Consider the following 10,841-nt stretch of genomic DNA (forward strand, 5'->3'; position numbering starts at 1 on the left):
TAATATATATAGTTAAACAGTTAAAGGGACAGTAGTCAAACTTTAATGATTCAAATTTTAAACAATTTGTCTTTACTACTATAATCAAATTTGCTTTGTTTTTGGTATCCTTTGTTGAAGAGTAGGCTCAGGAGCTGCAATGCACTACTGGGTGCTAGCTGAACACTTCTAGTAAGCAAATGACAAGAGGCATACCTCCTGTTTATGAGAATACCTAGGTATGCTCTTCGGCAAGGGATACCAAGAGAATGAAGCAAATTTGATAATAGAAGTTGTTCATGAATGTTTAATTTTTACTTTAATGACCAGAAGCAAACATTTTGGGATTAGTAGCTGTCAGGTTCTCAGCATTATGCAATCTCTCTAGTAATGTATATGAAAAATGCACATCTCTTCTGAGTTCCTGGATATACAATATTATTCAGATCATTTGGATAAATTGTGCTTTTTCTTTCTAACTATTGTAAATTATCTTGCAGTAGTGGCAAAAGTATTTTAATTCTAGTACTGGTGTTTGTGACAGTCATTACATTTCTTACAATCCTCTTTATCGGACATAACTCATTTCCTGGTCAATCTGGTCTTTAAAATAGATGTGCCCAGAATTATCTGGGGCTCTACACATTTGTTGATTTGAAGACAAAGAGATGACCTAATTTATAACGACAGTAGCAGGATAAACAGAACAGCTTTGTCAGTATAATGCACTTCTTTGTCAAAAAGCAATACACTCCTTTCCAAGAATGAACACATCTGCAGGGTGACTATCTATCTATCTATCTATCTATCTATTTATCAGCTATCTATCTATTATCTATCTATCTATTATCTATCTATTTATCATCTATCTATCTATCTATCTATCTATCTATCCATCTACCTATCTCTCTGTTTCTCTGTTTACCTCTTTCTTTTAGTTTATCTATTGTGCTTTCTATGTATCTATCATCTATTTATCTATCTATTATCTATCTATCTATCTATCTATCTATATCTTTGTTTATCTACATATCTCTCTCTTTATCTGTCTATCTCTCTGTTTATCTATCTCGCTTTCTATGTATCTGTCATCTATCTATATATCTATATATATATATCTATATCTCTGTTTACCTATGTCTCTGTTTATCTATCGCTTTATCTTTTGTTTATCTATCTCACGTTCTATCTATCTATGTATCTATCTACCTATCTGTCTGTCTGGCTATCTATCTATCTATCTCTCTATCTATCTGCCTGCCTATCTCTCTATCTTTCTGCTGGTCTGTCTATCTGTCTGCCTTTCTATCTGTTTGTCTGTCTGTCTGTCTGTCTATCTATCTATCTATCTATCTGTCTGCCTATCTATCTATCTATCTATCTATCTATCTATCTATCAATCTATCTATCATTGGTCTATCTATCTGTCTAGCTGTCTATATTTCTCTCTGTTTCTGTGTGTCCTCTGTCTGTCTGTCTATCTATCTACGTATCCGTCTCAGATGAGTGTTTTGTACATAAGCATTACACTCAGTTGTAATTTTGGATGGGTGAAATGTCAGTGCACTGTCCCTTGCATTATATACTCAAGCACAGAACACTGGGTAGTTAGTTATGCTGCTGATTCTGCCTAATGAACACCTGTGACCCAACACACGTGTATTCCTGACTCAATCAGGATAATGTATGCTCTCTATAAATCGAATGCTTGAATTGCCATTCCCGGGAAATTATTATTATTATTATTAATATGTCAATTGGGCACGTGCCAAAATTTGACCTTTTTATAAAAAGTTGTGCGCTCAGAAAAGATATTCCATTCTAGACAGGCAAATATTAATTTTCAGGAGGTTGAGGCTTTTTTTAAAATGAAAAGTTAGAAACAAATCACACGAAAAAGCGCCTTAAAGTGTCTGCAGAACTAGAAATTCTTTCAATGCAAAGTATTAAGGGAGTTTTTGTGAAGCAAAGTTATTGAAAAAACACATGACTACCAAGTTTTGTAACAGATTTCAAATGGATTTAAATGATCGCGAATGTGAAAATGTCATAGAACAACTTTTAGAAAAACAAAAACAAATAATTGTTTATAGTTGTAATAAATCAGAATAGACTGCATGACTTCTAAATGATTTCCATTACAATTGTATTGGAAAACAGTTTAAATGAACATAACTCAACATTGACATAGTCATAAATGCATTTCAGTTTGGGGGGGAAACACTATCAATACTAATAAATTAGCAAAAATACTTCTAGCAACAATAAGTGTCAGCTTTTGCTGTGCACAGAGTATATTCACATATTTTCCACATGTACTCTTCTTTAAACACTGTGGGCCAGATTACAAGTGAAGCTGTATTTAACGATCCCACTCGCGCGCTAACTCTGCTAAAAGTAAGCTTTATGCGCGCGTCGGGTAGTGCTCGTATTACAAGTTGAAAGTAAAACATTTTCGCTCACGCGCTAACCCGATGCAAACAAAAAGCGTACTTTGAATATAGTGCTCACGTATATAGTGCTCACTTTGAATATAGTATTCCCCCATAGTAGTCAATGGAGCAAAAAAAGTGGGGAAAACACCCTACTCACACTCAAACTTGTTTGCATTTTCTTAAAGTGAAGGAAAACTTTGATGAATGAAAGTCCGTTTTTAAAAAATACTATTAAAAACAGGGGCACTTTCATTCATCAAAGTTTACAAAGCAGCCGTTTTGATTAAAAACTTACCTTTTTTTCTTTTCACAGCCAGAGCAGCTTCCCCCTCCTGGAAATCCTCTCATCACACGTCAGCAATGACTAATCCGGCTTCCTCCAATCACAGCATGGCCTCAGGTAATGACTACCCTGGGGGGAAAGCCCTGATTAGAGGAAGCTGGATTAGTCATTGCTGACCTGTGAAGAGAGGATCTCCAGGAGGGGGAAGCTGCTCTGGCTGTGAAAAGAAAAAAAGGTAAGTTTTTAATCAAAACGGCTGCTTTGTAAACTTTGATGAATGAAAGTGCCCCTGTTTTTAATAGTATTTTTAAAAAACAGGCTTTCATTCATCAAAGTTTACCTTCACTTTAAGAGGCCTATGTATCAAAGGTTTTGCGGACCTGATTCAACAGTGAGGATCAGGTCCGCAAGACCTGGCTGAATGCGGAGAGCAATACGCTCTCCGTATTCAGCATTACTACACCAGCAGCTCACAAGAGGTGCAATGCCGCCCCCTGCAGATTTGCGGCCAATGGGCCGCCAGCAGGGAGGTGTCAATCAACCCGATCGTAGGGTTGAATTGTGGCGATTCCTGTCCACCTGCTCAGATCAGGCGGAATGGGTTACGGAGCTTGATAAATGGGCCTCTAAGTGCGCAAACCCCTGACATGAAAATATGAATATTTCACATTCAAATGTTCTGAATCTTCACATAGCAGAATATGTTCTATTTATTCATAAATACACATTTCTATATATATATATATATGATGGTATTTTGCATACATATATATTTATACCTACAGTATATATATATATATATATATATATATATATATATATATACACACACATACATGAAAAAGAAATTCCAGCTTTTGGTGACATCAAGATGTGTCTCCACAGGTGGTTAAATTATACCCTTATCTGGCACTCAGAAAAAAATCAGAGGTCACAACCTGTAAATGCATTAAACCAATTATTTAATCTACAGGGAGTGCAGAATTATTAGGCAAATGAGTATTTTGACCACATCATCCTCTTTATGCATGTTGTCTTACTCCAAGCTGTATAGGCTCGTAAGCCTACTACCAATTAAGCATATTAGGTGATGTGCATCTCTGTAATGAGAAGGGGTGTGGTCTAATGACATCAACACCCTATATCAGGTGTGCATAATTATTAGGCAACTTCCTTTCCTTTGGCAAAATGGGTCAAAAGAAGGACTTGACAGGCTCAGAAAAGTCAAAAATAGTGAGATATCTTGCAGAGGGATGCAGCACTCTTAAAATTGCAAAGCTTCTGAAGCGTGATCATTGACCAATCAAGCGTTTCATGCAAAATAGTCAACAGGGTCGCAAGAAGCGTGTGGAAAAATTAAGGCGCAAAATAACTGCCCATGAACTGAGAAAAGTCAAGCGTGCAGCGGCCAAGATGCCACTTGCCACCAGTTTGGCCATATTTCAGAGCTGCAACATCACTGGAGTGCCCAAAAGCACAAGGTGTGCAATACTCAGAGACATGGCCAAGGTAAGAAAGGCTGAAAGACGACCACCACTGAACAAGACACACAAGCTAAAACGTCAAGACTGGGCCAAGAAATATCTCAAGACTGATTTTTCTAAGGTTTTATGGACTGATGAAATGAGAGTGAGTCTTGATGGGCCAGATGGATGGGCCCGTGGCTGGATTGGTAAAGGGCAGAGAGCTCCAGTCCGACTCAGACGCCAGCAAGGTGGAGGTGGAGTACTGGTTTGGGCTGGTATCATCAAAGATGAGCTTGTGGGGCCTTTTCGGGTTGAGGATGGAGTCAAGCTCAACTCCCAGTCCTACTGACAGTTTCTGGAAGACACCTTCTTCAAGCAGTGGTACAGGAAGAAGTCTGCATCCTTCAAGAAAAACATGATTTTCATGCAGGACAATGCTCCATCACACGCGTCCAAGTACTCCACAGCGTGGCTGGCAAGAAAGGGTATAAAAGAAGAAAATCTAATGACATGGCCTCCTTGTTCACCTGATCTGAACCCCATTGAGAACCTGTGGTCCATCATCAAATGTGAGATTTACAAGGAGGGAAAACAGTACACCTCTCTGAACAGTGTCTGGGAGGCTGTGGTTGCTGCTGCACGCAATGTTGATGGTGAACAGATCAAAACACTGACAGAATCCATGAATGGCAGGCTTTTGAGTGTCCTTGCAAAGAAAGGTGGCTGTATTGGTCACTGATTTGTAATTGTTTTCTTTTTGAATGTCAGAAATGTATATTTGTGAATGTTGAGATGTTATATTGGTTTCACTGGTAAAAATAAATAATTGAAATGGGTATATATTTGTTTTTTGTTAAGTTGCCTAATAATTATGCACAGTAATAGTCACCTGCACACACAGATATCCCGCCTAAAATATCTATAACTAAAAACAAACTAAAAACTACTTCCAAAACTATTCAGCTTTGATATTAATGAGTTTTTTGGGTTTATTGAGAACATGGTTGTTGTTCAATAATAAAATTAATCCTCAAAAATACAACTTGCCTAATAATTCTGCACTCCCTGTATACAAATAATAATGCAAAAAATCAAATGCAAAAATGCCACAAAAGCGGTAACTCCTACTATAGCCCAGACAGGTTAATAAGGGCAAGCGTAATTCAGGTTCTGAACCAAAAAATGGGCCAGCTCCTGAGATTTACACTCCTGCTATGTTAAAACCCCTTTTCCTGCCTTTTTTATTCTAACACCAGAGACCTCATATCTTTGAGCCCTTATAACTTTTTGTGCAATATTTTTTTTAAAATAATTTTTATTAGATGGTGTTATTATGAATGTAACTGTACTTTTAAATTTATTTTTTATGTGCTTTGTGACACTTCTTTGTTTAGCGGAACAGTTAACCAGAGCTCTAAAAACACTCTATCCCGAAACGTGCTAACTTCAATTGTGCTGAAGCAATTGCATTTACTTTCAAATTGTAAAATGAGCGCTACATCCAATGCATGCAAACATCCATAATAAACCCTTTTCGCTTGTGTGTAACTCTTAGTGGGCCACTCGTAATCTCGCCCTGTGTCTGCTCAGAGAGCACATTTTGGGTGCAACATCACAGCTCGAAAATTTTGGTATTGATAAAGATTTGAACCCTTCCCTCATCGAAGCTGAGAGTTGTGAGATCAGCTCCATTATAATCAATAGAGCTATCTCACAACCGTTAACAAGTTCCAGCTTGAAAACATTAATAAACAAATTAAAATAAAAAAACTCCCTATATAAAGCAATCAAGTATAACAAATAAACAAAAGAAAACAGTTACAGAAAATTAAAAAATAAATAAATAACTAGACAACCTTGGCTTAGAAATGGTCCGACATAACTGTGAGACAAGATTTTATATAAGAGACAACATAGAGTCTGTTTGAATTTTGCAGGTTTACTAAACGCATTTTTGCTTATATGTGTATAATAGGGATGCACCGAAATTTCGGCCGCAGAAAGTTTCGGCCGAAAATGGCATTTTTGGTTATTTCGTTTTTCGTTTTTTTTGCATGTTAGTTTCGGTAAAATTATTGTGTAGCTTATTTCAAATTCGATGCTAGCCTAGAGTTTAAGTTTATTACTTCACTTACTGTTCTGCATACAATGAGTTTTCTAGGACTATACTTTATTTGGATAATTGGTAAAAAAAAAAAAACCTGTTAAATATGATTCTGTTACATAGAACTAAATGAAGAATAATACAGTATATTGATATTTATAATTGTTTTAAGTAGGGATGCACCAAAATTTTGGTTGCAGAAACATTTTGGTCGAAAATGGCATTATTTTTTTGCCTGTTTTTTTTTTTCCTTGGTAAAATTATTTTGTAGCATATTATTGTTTTAAGATATTTTTGTCCAATTTTAGTGTGTTACTTTCAATAAAAGGGTGGGCTTTTTTATTGGCTCTAATTATGCAAAAAAAAAAACAATTTGAAAAAAATACATTTTCGGTATCAGTTTCGGTTTTCGGCCAAGTGCATCACGGATTTTCGGATTCGGTTTCGGTCCAGAATTTCCATTTCGGTGCATCACTAGTGTATAATATATTGGAAAAATGAATGCAGTAGTGCAATTCAGTTTTGAGTTTTATATCCCTTTAATGACTATTGAAGTTGTATTAGTATATTGATAAGTACAAATATTTATCATTATGTTGGAAATGAACATTAATTTATTTTAAAAAAATGCGCCTGTTCTAATGCAATAGAACAATCATTTTTATGGCATTTTCAGATTCAAATTTTTTCTAGTACAAATTGGTTTTCATATTGTTGCCAAGTGGCTTCACACAGTGCAAATTCCACTAATCTATACATTAAAAATGCAGAACCCTAATTGGAAATGTAATCACTGATTAAACACATTTTCTTACTCTAAATGCAGCAAGCTAAGTAATGTTTACAATCAGAGTGCAGCATTTGCAAGTGTAATGTAACAAAAAAAAATATGAAAATCTGCAGTTAGATAAATGGAAAGATAGAAATCACTTTAAATAATTTGTCCCTTGCATAGTGCAGTTATTTAGAAACAATTTTTCATGTATCTTTATAGAGACAGATTTCTGTTTATTTACCTACACACAGTCAATTTATTCACTCTGCAGTATGTTGTGAGATTGTCCAGCTAAATAAAATATACAGTACTGTCTTCTAAGCATACAAAGCCAACTACCCTGGACTGGGCTGCAATTTGTTCCTGTGCTTTTTGGAAGTTTTATCTCTTTCAAGCAATTTTGAGAAGGCTTTAAAAAGAGATATATTAAAGCAACCTATTCTACTGGTTACACGAGCAGATCACATTCTAGTTGTAAATTTAACTACAGTTACTAACAACAAAAATCTCTAACATCTATGAAAACAATAATTATTATTGTTGTTGTTGTTGCTATTTCTACCAGTGTTTAATTTACAGCTATAATATAACCTGGCACATTGATGCAGCAAGTCTCAGGGGCACTTGGCCGTTTTGGAGATTTAATAATATAATTATGCAATTTTGGCTAAGGTATTAAATCTACATACTTGCAGCACTGATCCCTATATCCAGTAACTGCAGCAGGGCTTAGAATGGGAACAGTTCCATTAATATAAATATTTAAATGACACGTACCTAGGGTGCAATTCTTTCACGCTTCATTGACCATCAGTCCTAGGGAAGGTATTTCTCTGCCTCCCAATTAAAGCCCTGGGAATGGCCTTGACACCAAATCTCAGGTCAGCAGCAGTGACCAGGAACATTCATCTTTATCTCTGCGTATTTTATCCAGCAGCAGCAGCCAAGTGTGGGTACTGCAGGGCTCTGCTGACTGCACTCTACCAGCTCTCTGCTAATCTGACAACACTGTGGGTGCCGCATGAGAACTGCCACACACTCATCCAACTCCTTCAGGGATGAAATGCTGTAGAAGTCAGTATCATAATTCTATTGGATGAATACATTAAACAAGTATCTTGCTCTCCGGGCAAATCCTGGTGCACTTTGTTGGATATTTCTGCTCATAGGATGCTGCAATTTCTCTTTACAATAATGTATTTGTTTTTTTTCTCTCATCTATGCAGCTCTTATCTCTTCATTGATTCTTCCATCTGTAGTTTCACTGCATATCTCATGTGTACATCAGCATATTAACAGAGATGCTCCTAGCACCATGGAATTACTTGCTGTGCTATTTTAATAATGCTGCGTTATTGACTTGCAAGGGACATACATCTTAACTTGTCTTCTCTGTAGATTGCTGTTTAGCAGCCTCATCAGACTGGTTTGTGAATTGTCATCTTAATATGCAGAATGGGAAGTGTGTGTAGACTTAATGCCTGAAGCAGGTGACAGATATTATTTTTAGGAGGACATCTGTGTCAATACCACCCTGGACTTAGCTAATGGTCACTGTCAGGCTTGACTAATTTCTATTATCCTAGTGCCTGAGAACCCAAAGAATAAGAAGCAAATTTAAAGGCAATAAACACTTTAATATTGCAATATAAAATACTTAAAGGGACATTGAACCCCATTTTTTTTTAAAATGTATGCTCTATCAAAATCATGAAATAAAAATATATACATAGTATACAACGTATACATACCAAAACAACTTTTTATTATATTTTTCATGATATATTTTGACCATTTTCCCTGCAGATTTTTCAGTCAGTCCTGAAAACTGCAAATTAGGACAGGTTTAGGCTGCCATGTTCTCTTTCAATAAGCAAAGTAGTGTGTGGAGTTTGGCCATTGAAAAATGATTGCAGCAAACAAGGTGATAACCTGTTCTAATTTAGACTGCTATGTTAATCTAGTGGAAGAATAGAGAACAATGAGTAATTATGAGGTGCTTACTGTCCCTTTAAAGGGACAGTGCTCTTATATTTTTTTTATTTGCTCAAACTGAATGGAAGAATTTAACAATGTATTACTTTTTAAAACTTGGTGCTCTTGTGCTGAATAAAACTACTTTTTCTCTTGCCTGGTTTGTGGAGGCATATTCCCACCCTGTCAATCAAAACTCTGTGGACATTGTCTTGATCAGGTATTGACCAATGCATATCTAGATATTTGTTGGCATAATGTATGCTTTAATTTAAAATTAGCTTTTTCCAAACATCTTTTTGAAGGGATATTAAATGTAAAAAAATAAAATCACCAGCATTTAGTTCATTAAGAAAATTATGTTTTGATCTCCTGAAAGTACCATGTTCACACAAACTCATGGGCATTTTTTCTGGTTTCCTGAAGATGGACAACTCAGCCAATCAGATGTAACCAGTAATATTTAGCAGCAGGGGCGTGCTCTGCTTTACAGTCCATGTGACAGGTGGTACAGTATCTGATTGGCTGTGCAGCTTCTCTTCAGTTGAACAGTGTTATCATCATATCACTTTGGGGTTTCCAAAAGGTACTTTGGCTAATTCTTTGAAATAAATATTCATAGTCAAGGGTAAGTCTTTACCTGGGTCTTTTTAATTCTTAAATGGACATTTTCGTTAAAAATACATACTCTAAAAATATGACACTGCAACTCTATGTGTTTAACCCTTACATGTCATTTTTTTTCACTAAAATGGCCCTTTAATTATTTTTTTTTTATGTTGACTGTCCCTTTAAAAAAATATTGTGCATGTGACAGCGCACTATTTTTATATATTAAAGATATTTGTGCATGATAACTACAGAGAAACACCTAGTGCATTCCTTGGGATATATAGGGTAAAAATACTGTAAATCTGTAAGTGAGTGGGTACAATGATCTGTGGGGTCATTCAACCCCCCCAACCAAAACTCCTTAGACCCCACTCTTGATACTAATGTATATGTTTCACAACTAGGCAGTCATTTTACCTCTTGACTGTCAGTAACATAGAAATCAAAAACTCTACCTATTTTATTGTTAGTAACATGTGTAAACGGTAGAGATTTGACCACCTTGACAGCTCTTCACTTTTTCTGTTCCATATTTGTAATGCATTGAGGCAAAGGAGGTATTATACATTTAAGACTCATCAACTTTAAAAACTGGAAATGTAAAGATCTAGTCAAAATCAACATGATTCAGATAGGGCATGCAATTAAACAACTTTCCAATTTACTTTTTATCATCAAATGTGCTTTGTTCTCTTGGTATTCTTTGTTAAAACCTAAACCTAGGTAGGCTCATATGCTAAGTTCTAAGCGCTTGAAGGCCGCCTCTTATCTCAGTGCATTTTGACAGTTTTTTTACTGCTAGACAGAGCTAGTTCATGTGTGCCATATAGATAACATTGTGCTCATGCCTGTAGAGTCTGTTGAAAGAACTGAAATAAGGCGGCAGACTGCAGAAGCTTTGATACAAGGTAATCACAGAGGTAAAATGTATATTAATATAATGGTGCTGTTATGCAAAACTGGGGAATGGTTAATAAAGGGATTATCTATATTTTTTAAACAATAAACATTTTGGAGTAGCCTGTCCCTTTAAGTGTCCAGTATTATACTGGACACCTGGCAACCCTAGAGACACATGGCTCACTGACTGATGAACCCAACTCATACAGCTCTATCAGTGTGAAGTAAAATGCCCCATTAGTGTAAAATCAAGTACTTTGTTTGTTATAGAGTAGAGATTAGTTTTTCAAAACAAAAAAGTACAGCATTGGGC

At 35.9% G+C, this 10,841-nt stretch overlaps 1 protein-coding gene across 1 annotated transcript in view; it reads right to left on the reverse strand.

Moving 5' to 3' along the window:
* Positions 1-8,354, reverse strand: part of LOC128641842 (testis-expressed protein 2-like) — a 109,070-nt gene extending 100,716 nt beyond the window's left edge. Inside the window, exon 1 of the mRNA XM_053694401.1 lies at positions 7,820-8,354. The gene's annotated coding sequence lies outside the window, so the exon portion shown is untranslated. The remainder of the gene's footprint in view (positions 1-7,819) is intronic.
* Positions 8,355-10,841: the final 2,487 nt, after the last annotated feature.

The sequence above is a fragment of the Bombina bombina genome, chromosome 11 (genome assembly GCF_027579735.1).
Source record: "Bombina bombina isolate aBomBom1 chromosome 11, aBomBom1.pri, whole genome shotgun sequence".
Lineage (NCBI taxonomy): Eukaryota > Metazoa > Chordata > Amphibia > Anura > Bombinatoridae > Bombina > Bombina bombina.